Raw genomic sequence first — 17,420 nt, forward strand, 5'->3', positions numbered from 1 at the left:
TGGGAGAATAAACCGGACTGTGCCTAATTCACTAGTGAGTAGCAGCACTGCTTGGAATAGGAACCTGGGCCCCCTGACTGCAAATCCAGTGCTCTTCCCTCTATGACCTGGGTTTGAATCACAGCTCTGTTATTAGCTGTGTGACCTTGTTAGAGGCACCAAGTGACTCTGTGACTCAGACAGCTAACTGGCATTGTGAGAAGTAGCTGCTGGATTTGGAGTCAGAAGATCTGAGTTTGAACTCTGACTCAGACAATTACAAGTTGTGTGACTCTGGGCAAGTCACTAAACATCTGCCAACCTCAGTTCCCTCATCCATTAAATGAAGATAAGAACAGTACCTACTTCACAAGGTTACTGTAAGGATGAAATGGGAAGACACATGTAAGTGCTTTGCAAACCTTCAAACACTATAGACATGCTATATTATTATTAATAATAATTATCATTTATACAGGTCACTTAATTCCTCTGACCTTAGTTTCTAAAATTGACATAATATTAAGTTAATGCCCTCTGGAATTGTCTGTCATGTTGCCAAATCAGGTACCTTCTCCCCTAAGGCCTTTCTAGCTTCCTTTTATGTGTTGACTTCCCCATTAGAAAGTAATCTTCTTGAGGGAAGGGGTTGCTTGTCTTCCTCAATTTTTTTTTTGGTGAGGCAGTCAGGGTTAAATGACTTGCCCAAGGTCACACAGCTAGTGAGCATCATATATCTGAGGCCAGATTTGAACTCAGGACCTCCTGACTCCTGGGCTGGTGCTCTATCCACTGGGCCATCTAGCTGCCCCTGGGTTGCTTGTCTTTATGCTTGTTTTTGTAATGCCATTATGTAGCACAGAGCTTGGCACTGTAAATGCTTAATAAACAAATGCTTGTTGACTGACTAAAATACATAAATAAAAAAGTATAATTGTAGTAATTAAAGTAAATGTGGGTTAATAACATGTGCATTGCCCATCTCAAAGAATGTGTCAAGGACTTAAATAACCTTATATCTTTTGGGGAACAGGAAAGAAATATTTGGTCTGGAAAGTCCAAATCATAGTCCATCTCTTTCTCAACTTCAAACTATACACTAAGACTCCAATTAAGCTTCCTAGCAATCTCTTAAAGTTCCTTCCAGCCCTTCGAGTCTGTGATTCACTTATCTTTCATTGTCTCCTCTGGTGGATGTCTAGTTCTCCATCAGTATGGTAGTAATAATAGTCCTTAATACCAAACAAGGTGAGTGAGGTGCTTTAAGACCCCAAGATAAAAGGTTTTGTACCCATAAAATGTGGTATTTGTTCTCAGTGAGACAATGTGATATTTTATAATACTTTCTCCAGTCTCGGACACCCTTGCCTCCCCATTCTCTTTTGAGTAAGTTTGTGGAAAGCTATTTGGTGAGAATCCTTTTAAGCCACCTGATGTCCTATTTTCAGAAAACAGCCTGCATGTTTTGGAGGCAGTGGTTGGCTGGCCTGCTGGGTTCCTTAAGCCAGTTACAAAAAAAGCCTAATGGGCCAGCTGGGAAGGCAGGTGTTTCCTTGTTATTCCAGCAGCACACCTGGAACAAGAATAAGCATGTGCCCATCCCTTCCCTCCCTGCCACTGGCAACAACAGCTGTCTCATCATCCTGTCCCTTGTTGGCTTGGCATTCGCAAGGGGGTAATTTTCACAAAACCACAGGATTTAAGATTTGGAAGGCGCCTCTGTGGCCATCTAGCCCAATTCCATAAACAAAAGGAATCCCTACTATAATATACCTGAGAAATCATCATGTAATTCCTTCTTGAAGACTTCTGAATAGAGGGCATCTACCACCCCACACACTTTTTGGACAGTTCTAATTGTTAGGAAGTTTTTCCTGACATCAGGTCTAAATTTGCCTCTTTGCAACTTCTACCCATGACTCCTGGTTCTACCTTCTGAGAGCAAGCAGAACAAATGAAACCCTTACTTCATGTGACGGGCCCTTCAAATACTTAAAGGCAGACATCATGCCCCTCTCCACTCCCCCTGCCCAGAGTCTTCTCCTCTCCATGCTGAATATCCCCATTTTCTTCAACTGATTTCATATGAAATGAACTCAAGGCCATCATCCTGGGTGCCCTCTTTTGGACATTCTCCAGCTTGTCAAAGATCTTCTTAAACCATGTTGCCCAGAACTACACTCAATATTTTAGATGAGGCATGATGATGGCAGAGTACAGTGAAACTATTTCTTTCCTATTCCTGGAAGCTATGCCTCTCTTAATGTAGTCCAATATTGTATTAGCTTTTCTGGCTGCCATATCACACTTTTGCCTCACACTGAGGTGGCAATCCATTAAAATTCCCTTATCTCTTTCAGAATAACTGCTTTCTATTCATCCTTCCCCCATTTATACTTGTGAAGATAATTTTTTGCACTCAAATAGAATACATCTATCCATTTTTAGTTTCATCTTAGTTTATTTAGCCCAGTGATCTAGCCTGTGAAGATCCATTTGAATCCTGATTCTTTTTTCCACCATATTACCTATCCCTGCCAGTTTTGTGTCATCTGAAAACTTTCTCAGGAATAGAGGTCAAGTTCCCTGTCCTATAGTCTAAAAACACTGCTTCTTTTCCTTTCCTTTTTTTAATCATTTGCTCTTCTTCAATCGCATGGTGCCTTTCCTATTTTCCATGATCGTTTCCCTATCACATCTGCTAGGTTTTTTTTTTAGTACTCAAGGATATAGTCCATCTGGGCCAGTTCACTTGAAATGATCATTAACTGCCCTCTTACTATCTCCTTACTTATCTTGTTTATCAATTCTCTATTATTATTGTCATTTTTTTATTTTTTGGCCAGGCAATGGGGTTAAGTGACTTGCCCAGGGTCACACAGCTAGTAAGTGTTATGTGTCTGAGGCCGAATTTGAACTCAGGTCCTCTTGAATCCACTGCACCACCTAGCTGCCCCTATAATTGCCACTTTTGTTTCATCATTTCCAGGGTAAAGGCCAATCACCTTTTCAGATAAACAAAATGAGACTTAAGTAGGTCTGTCTTCTCTGTTTTCAGTTATCATCATCCCATTTACAACCAGTAAAGGCCCTAGCCTTTCTCCGATCTTCAAATATAACTATAAAAAACCTTTTTGTTGTCCTTAGTTTCCTTTCTAGCTTTAGTTTATTCTGAGCTTTAGCATTCTTTTTTGTTTTTAAACATGTTCATATATTTATTCTTCATTACCTGGCCTTACTTTCATCTTTTTCCCATTAAAGATCTGATTTGGTTACTGAACTCCCTGTGTGTTCACTTTGGTCTCTTTAGACAAATCCCAATTTTCCTCCCTGTTGGACTTGCTTCCTTGTGTCTTCAGAATTTAGTTCTTGAGTTTCTCCCATATCTCCTGGGTTAGCTTCTCCCTGAAGCATTTTACTCTCTGGGATTCTACTTGACTTTCCTTTAAACTCATTGAAATATGTTTTTCTTCCAAAAATTGAGAGTAAATATCAGACTTCTCAGATTTCCTCTCCTCTGCCACAAACTCCAAGATGGAACACTTCATCCCAATGTTCTCATCATTTCCACCATAGCAATCCATCGCAATCAGTTCCTTCCTATTTATGAGAATCAGATCCACAACACAACTTTCTGTTTGGTTCCTCTACCTTTTGAAGGATGAAATGATCACAATGACAAATAAAGAAATTATGATATATGTCAATGACAAAATCTTTTCTATTTCTCCCCTCTTTGGTTTCTACCCATATATTCTTCATCATGCTTTCCCCTTCTGTTTACTAAATTTCTTCATGAGTATAGCTTCTTAATTTACAATGCTTCCCACTCCCCCTTTTATCTCTCCTGTTTCTGTTTGGATAAAAGAGCCAGAGTCTACGACATACCTGAAAAATGTCTAACCTCTACTTAGAGGCTTCCAATTATGGGGGATCTACTACTTCCCAACAGTTTTCCCTTTTTAATGCCACTTTAATTGTTAGGAAGTTTTTCTTCTAATTATCTGCAACTTAGAACCTCACAATAATAGAATGGTAGAGCCAGAAGGGTCATCCTCACTCATTTAGTCCAACTCCACTGATCGGTGCTAATTCTAATATCTAGGGCCGAGCAAAATAAATTTAATCCCCTTTCCAGATGACAGCCTTTCACATATTTGAAGAAAGCTACCATGCACTCCTTGAATTTTCTCTTCTTCATAGTAAATGTCCCAGGTACCTCCTTTCAATAGCTTGATCTCTTATTTCTCCACCATACTGCAGATTGTCAATGTCCTTTCAGAAAGACAACTAGGTGGCTCAGTGAATAGAGGGCTGGGCCTGGAGTTGGGAAGACCTGAGTTCAAATGCAGCCTCAGACTCTTACTAGCTGTGTGACCCTAGACAAGTCACTCAATTTCTGTTTGCCTCAACTTCCTCAACTGTAAAATGAGCATAATACCCTAGCATTTTACCTCCCACATTGTTGTTAGGACCAAATGAGATAATAGTTGTAAAATGTCTGACACGTAATAGGTTCTTAATAAATGCTTGTTCCCTTCCCTACCCCTAAAACATGGTTCCAGAAACTACATTTTGATATTTCTAATAGCATTCTCTTGTAACCTTTCATTTGTTGTTATTGTTCAGTCCTTTCAGTTGTGTCTGACTCTTTGTGGCCCCATCTGGGGTTTTCTTGGCAGAGATACTGGAGTGGTTTGCCATTTCCTTCGCCGGCTCATTTTAAGATGAGGAAACTGAGGCAAACAGGGTTAAATGACTTGCCCAGGGTCACATAGCTAGTAAGTGTCTGAGGCCAGATTTGAACTCACGTTTTCCTGACTCCAGGCCCAGTGCTCTATCCACTGCCCCACCTTGCTGCCCATTATAACCATTCATAGCATTATGTGACACATTCATTATCTCTGCTTTCTAGACACCCTCAGGGTCTCATCGAGCTCTCTGTTTCTATTCTTCCTTAAGACTTTGTGTATTTAGTACCTCACAGTGACTGGCACATAGAAGGTCTTTAATAAATGCTTTCTGAGGGTTTTTGCCCTTTTGCCATCCTGTATATTTAGGACCCTCCATTGTAACCATAACTAGACAATATCTCATACTTTGAACCTATCTTGAACGCTTCCCCTGGATCAAAACTTGCTACACACTCTGTGGTCAAGCCATGATGCTTAGTTGTCACTCCTTGTCATTCCTACCCAATGTTCCATCTTCTGTCTTCTTGATTTTTCATTTGCCCTCCTCCCAGCCTAGAATGCTTCCCTGCCGTAATCATCCTTCCTTTAAGACTCAGCTCAAATCCCACTTTCTCCTGAAGACCTTTCCCTTTTCCTCAGCCACCACTAGTACCTTTCTTTCTCAGATTATTTTTCATCTATTCTTTCTCTCTCTCTCTCTCTCCCTCCCTCCCTCCTTCTCTCCATATATATTATATATATATAAAATACATATCATATGTAGCTAGTTGTTTATATAATATTCCCCATTGGAATGTGAGTTTCTTGAGGGTAATGACTGCTTTTGCCTTTCTTTGTGTACCCACTCCTGAGTACAATGGACATCTGGACATAACTGACTAACTTTCCATTATTCTAGTGCTCTATGCTAGGTGACAGGAACTAAAAAAAACCTTAATGCTTTAGAAAGTTGATAGGCTAATGTGTTACTCTTCCAGGAAACATGCTTATATTTTTTTGAAGATTTGGGGCAGATAGTACTTAACATAAGCCAGAAGAAGTAGTAATTCACTGGCAGAAACTTGGGATACTTTTGAAGTCCATGCAGGAAAGCCCTTAGGTGACGGGAAGGTAAGTGGAACTCTCCAGAACCCTTTAAATCATACCATGCCAGAAATAACCTATTTGCCCACATGTAGATAAAATCTTCCCAGACAAAAAGCCTTTGGTAGGCAAGAAGACAATCCTGGACCTATGAAGCCGTTTTCTCTTGTCCTGGGACCAGGAGGGCATATGGTTAGCACCTTCCTAGTTTTGAAGGTGAGAATAAATACCCTATTTCTGGTACCTATTAAAGCTCATTCCATATCAGTAGCCTCCTTCCAGCTCTAACGGGTCTCATTTTCCCATCTTGCACCTGGATCTTCAAGCTGAGATCAGCTCCTGGAAGCCAGCTGCATGGCCAGAAGGGAGATGCAGGCAGCAGCCAGGCAGGCCTAGGTTCCAACCTGCAGGCGATCTGGGATGCCTGGTTGTCTGTGTTTTCTTTTAGTCAGTCTTCACCCCTTGGCTTTGCTTTATTTTGCAATGGCAGTTGCTTTCACTCTTAGAGCTGCAAGGAAGATAGATGGGGCTGGGGACCTGGAGACAAAAGTTATAGCTTTTCTAAGGTGACAGAGTAGCAGGGAAAATAAAGCTTCTTACCCAAGACAGATTACCTACTGAGATCCGGGATCCTCCAGGCCACAAGGGGGGGCCCTAATCAAGGTTATCCTTAGGATAATTAAAAAAATGTATCAATAGCTATGACTTGACTCTGTCAAAGGCTGGAAGAGAGGAACAGAGGAGGATAAGGAGGCAAGGCTGATAGTTCCAGAGCTCTCCCATACATAAAATGAAAGAATCCAGTACAGCCAGGTTGTATCCAGGCCAAAGTCTCAAAAACTTTATTTATTTATTTGTGTTTTGGTGGTCAGATTGAAGAAGTGGGTAATAATAATAATAACAAAATATGAATGTATACAATATATTCACTGTTTGTGAGAGGCAGCTTAGTATAGTGGATGGAGTTATTGTTCAGTCGTGTCTGATTGTTTGAGACCCCAGGTCCTGCCTATACTTTATGTGAGGAGAGCTAGCTTCAAAGCCAGAAAGACCTACCTTTGACAAGTACCAGCTGTATGACCTTTATATGGTGCTTAAAGTCTTTGTGCCCCAAACAACTCTCCATTACTATAGGGGACGATCTGCATTGGTAGATGGAATTTCCTCCTTTGGGATTTTCCTATATCAGTGAAACCACAAGTCTAGTGCTTGGTTCTCTATGGATTTTTAGCACCTAATTAAAAAAAGCAGTTTCATTATTATATTTGATCCAGCAGTAATTTGAGCTAAGTAGTAGGAGTATCATCATCATCCCTATTTTACATAGCAGGAAAATGACATTCAGAGAGTTAAATGACTTACCTAGAGCAACACAGCTAGGAGGTGGTGAGTGGAGCTCTGACTCTGACCAGGCTTTCTGACTTTAACTCCAAAACCAGTTCCTCTGTACCATAACTGCTGTTCACCTGCTGACCATGGGTGTGCATAGAGTGTGTGAGCACACCCTGGGGGAGCTGATTCCCCTTCCCCTCAGCACTGACCAATTCTTTAAAGGGCTTTGCTTTCCACCCTACACTGGTTAGAAAGTGGTTAAGGTAGGATCACAGAGATTTATAGCAGGAACGGACCAAGGCCACCTAGTCTGACCACCTCATTTTTCAGATGAGGAAACTGAAGTATAGATTGCACATGAATAACCTATATCAAATTGCTTGCCATCTCAGGAAGAGGGGGTGGGAGGGGAGGGAGGGAGAGAATTTGGAACTCAAAATTTTTTAAATGAATGTTAAAAATTGTTTTTACATGTAATTGGGAAAAATAAAATATTATTAAAAAAAATTTAAAAACCCAAAGCCATAAAAAAAGAGAACTGAAGAATAAGTAAGTTAAATGACTTATCAAGGTCACATAGGTATTAAGTATCAGAGGCTGCATTCGAGCCCAACTTCTCTAATTTAAGAGTCAGTACAGTTTCTCATTTTCCTGTGGCAAGTGTCTACACTGCCCCACTCCCCATTATTGCCGTCTGGATCTGTTCCTGAGCCCAGATGATTAGTTCTCCCTATGCACGAGCTAACACTAGGTCAGAAGTCAATTAGAGCAAGGATTGTGTGCTCTCTGTGCCACTATTGACCATTGGGCACTCTCAACAGTGAAACCCACATATACAGACAAACCTGAACACAATATACACCATGAATCATGAAATTCACAAGACTTGCACACCTGGTATTACTGTTTAGCATAATTCCTCCCCTGGAGCAGTTGTTAAGCTCTCAACTTGTCAAGTATTTATCAGTACTGTCACCCTTTTCTAATTAGTCCTTCACACTTAGTCTGTGTTCTCCTCTCCCACCCCCACTGGGGCTTTCACTCTGGTACTTGTGAACTATGTCAATGTGATCAAGAGTCTGTTACCACTAACATTGTGACACCTTAAAGACTGTAAGAGAGGCAGAATCTTTACTGGACAGAGACCTGTCAGGAACATATTCAGGAATACATGGGTTCAAGTCCAGACTCTGACACCTACTGGCCAGGCCTCATTTTCCTCATCTATAAAATGAGGGGATTGCTCTAAATAGCCTCTTAAAGTCTCTTTTGGCTCTTAATCTCTGGTCAGATGATGCCATAGAGATTCAAATCTTGTAATATCAGAATCTCTGAACAAAGTTGCTAGTGATATAAAAGGGAATGGAGAGGCATGTGGTAGAATCAAATGAGAAGCAGCATGTTTGGCCTATATATAAGAAGAAGCATAAGGGATATTTATCAAGGAAAAGATCAGATGGAAAGCTTGAGTACTGCACTAACCCCCATGGAATAGGCTTAGAATTCTATACAAAGCCTTCAAGTTCATTAGGTAGATCCTCTCTGTGGAAGACCTAAGGGAGAACATGGCCTGAGCACAGTCTCAAAATTTATTTCCTCTTCTATTTTTTTTTTTGCAATTTCATGCTGGTGATGCCTCTTTCTTTCTTTTCTTTAATGTAATGTAAACAGCTACTATTTAGGAGAATTTTTTAAATAAAAAGTTGTATATTAATAGTTAGACGTAAAAACTTAAACTTAGGTGACATTATCACACATATATGCTTACATAAACTTAAATATTTACATTTTAAAAAAAAATTTCTACTTAACATATGAAATTCTTTAACACAAAAAATCATTGAGAACTACTACAAAACACTATAACTCGAATATCTGTTTGCTACAAGCATTTAAAAACATATATTAAGTGATTTCTTGGAGTTTCAACTTACCCCTTAACAATATGATCTTACTTGTATATAGTACTTTCAATTACTATTATGTTTGTTTTTGTTTTTTGATGAGGCAATCTGGGTTAAGTGACTTGCCCAGGGTCACACAGCTAGTAAGTCAATTATTATCATGAACTTACAAAAGAGGTTTGATTTATTTTCTAGGTATGTCACGAACTCAGGAAAATGGATTCAACAGTTAGGCCACCACCAAAGTGGTGGAGAACTTCATCCAAACCTACTTTAAAGCATTATGTACAATTAAGTTGTTATGGCATAATTCTATTGCATAACAACTTAATTGTACATAATGCTTTAAAGTAGGTTATAGCATAATTCTATTTCATAACAACTTAATTGTACATAATGCTTTAAAGTAGGTTTGGATGAAGTTCTTCACCACTTTGGTATATGTCACTTAGGGACCACTATTAGATGTGGTAGTTATTACAAAAGTCCCGTCATTCCCCATTTTGCTTTAAAATGGACACGTCTTTGGTAGAAGTTCTACCTTTTGGGCATTTAGTCCAAAAATGGTCCCCAAATCAATAAATGATGCTGCCTTATTATTATTAGTTCATAATAAACTTTGTTTTACCACCATTTCTGAAGCAATGTGGAAATATTGATATTCATTTTCCAAAAAAAAGATACTTTAGTAGTTTCAGCCCTTTATCTGTAATCAGCAGAGGAATTAATAATAGGTTTAGCCAAAATTTTTTCTGTTAATCCTTTACTTCACAAAAATTCAACTGCACAATTCATAATTTGCAGTAACTATAGATATCATTTAACATCATACAAGATCATGGTTGGTTGAAAAAGAGATGTATGACATTAAAGTCAGAGGAGAATTCCTTTCTTCTGATAAGCTAATATTAACTGCCAATGCTTTCTGTATTAGCTATAGTAGTTGGCAGGTAAATTTCATTAAAAATCCCGAACAATTCAATTTGCTACAAGACAAATTTTTGCAAATGTAAAAAACAGCAGATATACCAAGAGAACACCAAACATACTTTATTAGCACAGAGAAGCAACCATAACAAGGCACAGCAAGCAGAAACATACACCCACAATTAAAGGGTTAGTGTCATATACAAATATAACTTTTCTTGTATTTGTAGCCTTGGCAATTGACAAAAGGATGTAAAATAACATTTTGTAGCAGCAAGCAAAGAAACTAAGGAGAACTCACCATTGGTAGAAAGCACATTAACAAAAAACTCAAGTGTGGAGAGTCAACTCTTTAAATGCAAAATGTCTAGGACAGAACTGTTCATTCGGTTCAATGCTAAGAAATGAACACTAGAACTCAACATTACTTCCAAAATAGGTCAGTCAAGTAGAATCACATACTATTCTAAGTGGCAAAAAGGTGCTAATGTAGTTATTTACAGTTGATGGTTGTACAGTAGTTTGTATACCTATAATTTAGCTTTCAGATTTTGCATTAAAAATTAACTCTATTGGAATGCTTCAAATTATAATTGATTCATATTTCACACCAAAAGAGATAAATACTGCCATTCCAAATCATTAAACACAACTCACCTTCAGTAACCATTCTAGTTATTAACTAACTAGTAAAATCCTGAGGTCTTTCTCTTCCAGATTGATTTTTTTTTTTGTTAAAGGGCCATCCCTTAGATCATTCTTAAAGAATCCCAATCACTGAATGGGTGTTGCCTCATTCAAAGTGAGAACTTGGAAAAGACCTTAACTTAAAAAGGCCAAGTTATTCCACTGCATTCTGGGCCATTTCCAGTCATCCTGATCTATATTTGGTCACTGGGTCCAGATGGCTCTGGAGGAGAAAGTGAGGCTGGTGACTTTGCACAGCCCTTCCTCACTAAAATTCAATTCACTCACAAGTAATGGCAATATCTTGATGATGTCATAGTCTTCTTTGAGAAGAAAGGACAAATAATGCAACCTGGGATGCTTCTATATTGTTTGCTTTTCATTTTTCCATGGTTCAAAGGTTGATTATGCTCATGGCATTCATGAATCAAAGTTTAGATTATCCGTCAGTATTTAAAAATTCATATGCAGCACTAAGTCGTAAGCAGCTATTCCAAATGCCTGTTCAAGTTAAAGTACTAATCAAAAATGTTCTCTCTCCTGTTCATGGTCTTCAAATAAAATTATACTATTGATTACACATGAATCTAAAGTTTTGAGAACTATTCTTTAGAAAAACTGGGATTGGGATTCTTTGTAAAGGAGAAAGAGGGATTATAAACAATAACAACACTAAAAAGTGGACTGCACAGTGCCTTTGTGTTCAGAGCTTTTCATGTGGTCAGGCAAGGTAAACCATCTGATTTCGTGGACTTTGGAACCTTGATTTAGAGGAATTACAAATGTTACAACTTTTATAAGATTACAGAAAAAAATTCTCAGAAAACACACTCATTGCAAATATTAGTCACACTGTTGAAATGCTCACCCAATATATTAACATTTGTTCTTCAGTAGGAAATAGAATATCATAGCAAATGCTCCCAAATTACTTCATCCTATTACTATAACTACTAAAAACCGAACATTTAGAAAAATCAGCAAATACGTATTTGTGTTATGGGTAGACCTTATTCAACATGTGCAGCTTTGTCCTCTACTAATTTTTTCAATAAGCACCACAGTTATGTGTATAAGTAACAGCAGATAGTATCTGACAGATACTAAAACTAAGATTAAGTACGATATTGCAAAAAAACCTACTGGTGGTATACGTGCTTGCTGTTGTTATATACTGTTTGATGTACATAAAAGCAAATCTAATAATGGGGCACTGAATGGAGTTTGCTTTGCCTTTATTGGTTCTTGCTGGCTCTAACCAGCCCACCTTTTTGTTTATAGGTCATACTCCTTTAAAAAGTCTTGCAACATTGATGGTAAAGGGAGACCATCAGTGCCATCTTATACAGTGCACCGCATCTACAGATTACCCTTCAGCAGGTATACTGCAGGCTGATAGGAAAAGTCCTATTCAGTGATAACAGTAAGCAACGGTTCAAAAAAACATGCAAGAATTTGGATCTTCATAATGTTCTGGAAGCCCTGTTACAGCAGAGGAGTGAAACACACTGGGATCATGGGCATCGAAGCTAGAATTGTGGTTCTGCTGCTCGATGTGAGCATGCAGGGATAGGTTATAATGGCGTAAGGTCACTCAGAAGAGGTAGTCCTCTTGCGCAGAATCCCCGAGCAAAAAAAGTGCCTTCGCGCTTCCCTTGGAGGAGGGCTTCGGTTTTGTAAGGGTCTATCACTGTCCTGAAGCCGGGATTCCCCGTGATCCGAAGTAGATCAGGCTCGTGGCAGTGAATGTATTTCGATCTGCGTGTGAACCTTTCATGCCCTGCGGTGGCCAGCATGGGGGTGGGTATGGCTGTGGCGGGGCCCTGGTGCTGGTTCTGCCGCAGGGCCTACAGGCAGAAAGAGTAGTAGCGCAGCCCGAGTCACAGATCCCTGAGAGGTGGCAGCATTTTCTCCAGTCATGTCAGTCATTCCCGGGACTAACTTTGATCTCAGCTTATATAAGGGGTTAATCTGTGCAGTAGCCTCAAATGTATGTATTTGTGCATTGAAAGGAGGAGATCCAAACCTTCTTCCACACTAAGCTGTCTTCTCTCCCAAAGCCGATCTTCACCTTCAGTAGAAACCAAAAATGGACCAAATATTAAAGAAGGTTGAATGTGGGCTCACAGGAGCTCTGTGCTGCTTAATCAAATGCCACTTCTGGACTAGATCTAATTCAGAAGGAAAATGACATTTTCAAGCATTAGTTCAGAAAGGCATATCTTTCTTTTATTAGAAAAGAGAGATTTCACTTGTTTGTTTTAAGTTCTCATGGGAAAACATAACCTGACAGTGTCCTGCAGCCTCTGCCTCAGATATTGACTTTCCACCTGCCTGTTAGAGACACTCTCCGGGTCATGGACAAAGCTCATGCCATATGGACTCTCTCTTCTCTGCAGGCCACTTCAGGTCCTACCAAACCTTTTCTCAGTATCTAAAGAACTCTGTGTCTTTTTAGAACAGGAATGTTTCTCTTCCTACCCCATGGAGCATGTCGAGAGTAGGACTTTCTCTGTGCACGTCTTGTTCTGGGGGTGGTGATGCACGAGTCATTTTCCCTCTCAATGCTTATTTCTCCAACCTGAGGGATTCCAGTGGCACAATTTTGGTTTCTTTTTGAAGAATTCTTTGAAGGGCTTAATTCAAGTTGTAAGACAACATTCTCTCTTAAGGCACTTCTTTGCTGCTGAGGAGCCAAATCCCCTATGTTCGTGTTTCTTTCTTTGACAGATAAACATATTGGAGTTCACATGTATATTTACACCGCTGTTTCCTCCTTCATGGTTAAAAAGATTCTGATACCTGTATTTGAAGTTGTTCCACATGTTCCCCACTTTATCCATTGATTATGGATCTAAAACTACTGGCATCTACATACATCTCCCAGCAAATAGACTTCCTTACAGAAATGCTATGAGGAGAAGTATGCTTGGAAATTTCCATTCATGTTTTCTGAACAGTCATACTAAAGCTTTTCAGAGCAGAAAAGATATGAGAAGGCACCTCTCCCAATTCCTTTGTAAAACTGAAGGAGGGACCCTGAAGGTAGAATACTGCATATATGTTCACATTTTTTTGATAGTTTGTTTAGTTGAATTTTGTTTCTTCCTCTTTTATATGGCTCTCTGTGATCCACAAAGTTAATGTTTGATTCTATAACAAAACTGCTACAAAAAGCTCTCCCACGAGGACAGAAGACACTAAGGAAAACACTGGCTCAAAAAGCAATCCAGCGGGGCCCCAGGGGCACTGGGCCGCCTCCTCTAGGGGCACCTATGCCCCACAGAATGGGTCGGGCCCTGCGGTCAGGGTGCAGGTGAGTCCATTGGCCAGGCCCGTTATAACTTTAGTGGCCGGCAGGGAGCCTTCCCGCTTCCCCCTGATGGAGCCTGGGGGCCACAGCTCCACTGGATGCCCCCCTCTTCACTGGTCATCTTCCCCTCTCCTAAGGGCCCCTTCACTCTCCTCTCAGCTTTTTCCCCTCACCCCGCCTCCCCATCCCCTGCCTCAATACCCACCAGTATGGAAAACACCTTCCAAGTCTGGGGGTGGCGGTGCTAGAATGGAAGTGGGGCAGAGAGGACTGCTTTCTTCTCTTTTTGAAACAAACTCTCAACCATCACTTTGAAGTTTTTTTGGGATCGTTACTAAGGGGGGCAAACTAAAAAAAAAAAAGACATCTTATCTAGAGTGATAACTAGCTATTCTGACAAATACCATAAAACACACCCAAGACAAACAGCATGAAAGACTTCCTCAAGTCCATTTTTTTTGAGGGGCTAGGCAATGGGGTTAAATAACTTGCCCAGGGTCACACAGCTAGTAAGTGTCAAGTGTCTGAGGCAGATTTGAACTCAGGTCCTCCTGACTCCTAGGCTGGTGCTCTATCCACTAAACCACCTTGTTGCCTCTCCCTAAATCCATTTTAAAAGAAAAAAAATCAGTTGAACAAGGGAAAGGGAGAGACAAAAGGTCTCATGGGGAAAGACAGGGCTCCTGCAGGAGTGGCCACCATTTTATCTACCATTTGCTACCCTTATGACTTTGGACAAGTCATTTGATCTTTCTGGACCTCAACTTCCTCATCTGTTAAATGCAGAAGCTAGAGTAGATGAACTCTAAGATCCCTTCCGGCTCTAAATCTATGATCTTATGGGCCTGCATGATGCTAAACCCAGTTGTTGGTACCTGCTGAAGGAGTCCAAGTGCTCTCTAATATTCAGCACCCTGGAGCAAAGCCCTGCCCTAGGTAAGTTCGGCTCTTCCAGTAATATCCTCCATTTCTTTTTCTTTTGTCACAGACTCAGCAGCATGTCATTTCCCTGAATTGAATGTGAGCTTCTTGAGAACTATTTCATTATTATCTGAATCCTCAGTCCCTGGTACAGTGCTGTCCCAGGTGGGCAACAAATGTTTGTTGATTGAAAGATAAAGGTCAGTCAGTTAATCGATCAATAAACATTTATTAAACACTTACTAAGCCCTGGAGATACAGAAAGAGGCAAAAGACAGTCCCTGCCCTCAGGGGGCTGACAATAATTGGGGAGAAAATAAGCAAACAAATATGTACAAACTAAATACAGGCTAAACTGGGAATAACTAAGTGAGGGAAAGCGCTGGAGTTAAGGGGGGCTGGGAAAGACTTCCTGGAGAGGATGGGGATACAGTGATGTTTATTTGAGCACATTAAATTCAATTCAACAAGCATTTTTAAGTGGCTACTATGTTCAAGGTGCCTGTTGTTTCAATGTGAGCACCCAAAACACAAAAACAATAACAAACCCAAAAGATTACTTTTTACTGGGGGATACAACATGTAAACAGAGAAGTAAATAGAATGCAATTTGAGAAGTGGGAGGAAGCCCCAGAAACTGAGTATTTAGGAAAGGCCAATAACTCAATAATGAGTATTTTTAAAAAATACAAAGCCCTTTCCCCACATCCCTAATGCATTCAGGTAGTTAGTGTCCCCAGTTTTTACAGATAAGGAAACTAAGGCTCGAATAACTTAAAGGGTTTGCATGGAGCCACACAGCTAGTGATAGTTAGAACCTAGATTTAAAGCTCAGGTCTCTCCTGACCCTATAGCTAGCATTCTTTCTGTTCCACCACATGTATCCACAGCAGGGACTCCTAAGCTGGAGTCCATGAATATTTTTTTCTAAAATATCTTTTGATAACTGCCTTTCAAAATAATTGGTCTTTTAAAGTAATCTGATGTATTTTATTTTATAATCTGATCTATTTTATTTTATGTATTTTTATAATCTTATGTATTTTATTTTATGCATTTAAAGACATCATTCTGAGAAGGAAATCCTCTTGCTACTCAAACATAGCCTTTAGAAACTCTTTCAATTAACCATGGCCCTTAAAGAGGCATTAGTGCTTAATGTAGAATTTGTTTTCTTTAATTGATTGACTAATGTCTACTCTTTGTGACCCCATTTGGGATTTTCTTGGTGAGGACACTGAAGTGGTTCCCTTCTCCAGCTCATTTTTACAGATGAGGAGACTGAGGCAAACAGGATTAAGTCACCACACAGCTAGTCAGTGTCTTGAGAGCGAATTTGAATCAAGTCCTCCTGACCCCAGGACTGGCACTCAATCCACTGTGCTACCTAGTTGCTTTAATGTAGATTAGCAGTTCTCTTTAAGCTAAAGAACTACAAAAGTCATCAAACTAGCTCTCTCTAGATTACACAAGTCAGTTGGGCCAGTCATTCAGGCATTCTACTGTTCAATCAGAAAGGAGCTCACAGCAATACAGTTCTGGTTTTACCCTAAACCAACTCACTGGGATACTTCAGATGCAGTCTCCTCTGCTTTTCCTTACCATGCCAGAGGGAGCAGCAGAAAGGAAAAGTGCTTAAGAAAAGTGACATCTTCCTCTAACCCTAGGTGGTGCTGAAGGACAGTAACAGTTACTGGAGCTTACTTAGCCAATCAAGTCAGTCCTTTCTCTGACCAATCAGGAATCACTAAGCTGAAGCCTTCTGTCAAATGACTGCTTCTAACAGCCCCAGTTTCAAATAGGTTTTCATTGTCCCTCTCTTGTTTCAGTCTGTTCAATAGCTGGAAGGAGAGCCTCCTGACTCTGACTTATATTCTTTCTCTCTCTCTCTCTCTCTCTCTCATATATTATATAATATATAATTACATGTAATTATATATTAAATAATATGTAATTATATGAAATATATACATATATAATTAGTGGAGGTATCCACAATGCCTTAGCTCCAAAATCTCCAAATAATTTCCCCATCTCTTTAGTGTCCTTTAAATTATGTTTCTTTACAGTTACATTTCTTTTTAAAAAATAATTTTAATGGGCAGCTAGGTGGCGCAGTGGGTAGAGCACTGGCTTTGGAGTCAGGAGGTCCTGAGTTCAAATTCAGTCTAGTTGTGTGACCTTGGGCAGGTCACTTAACCCCTACTGCCTTGCAAAAAAAAAATAAAAATCTTTCTCTGTCTCTTTGTAACATTAGACTGTTCTGACACAGGCAAGACATGACTTTGTCATGTTGACAAAGAGATCCATTTTCTAAAATCTACACCATCAAGAGACCATCTTCTCTTGAAAACCATCCAAAATCTCATCTGAAAGCTGTATTTCTTCATATACAAATTTTAACAGTTTATATTAAAACAAAGTCCTTTTCCCACTCATCTTGGGCACCAAAATGTTACTGCATTTTGGCAATATCCTATCAGGGGTAGGGAACCTGCAGCCTCGAGGCCACATGTGGCCTTCTAGGACCTCAGGTACAACCTTTTGACTGAGTCCAAGCTTTATAGAACAAATCCTTTT

The 17,420-nt window shown here is 39.8% G+C and overlaps 1 pseudogene; it reads right to left on the reverse strand.

Annotated features, from left to right (window-relative positions):
• Nucleotides 1–11,881: 11,881 nt before the first annotated feature.
• On the reverse strand, nucleotides 11,882–13,449 carry LOC114034639 (annotated as a pseudogene).
• Between the last annotated feature and the right edge of the window lie 3,971 nt (nucleotides 13,450–17,420).

This window comes from Vombatus ursinus, unplaced genomic scaffold (assembly GCF_900497805.2).
Source record: "Vombatus ursinus unplaced genomic scaffold, bare-nosed wombat genome assembly UNPS02009062.1, whole genome shotgun sequence".
Classification (NCBI taxonomy): domain Eukaryota; kingdom Metazoa; phylum Chordata; class Mammalia; order Diprotodontia; family Vombatidae; genus Vombatus; species Vombatus ursinus.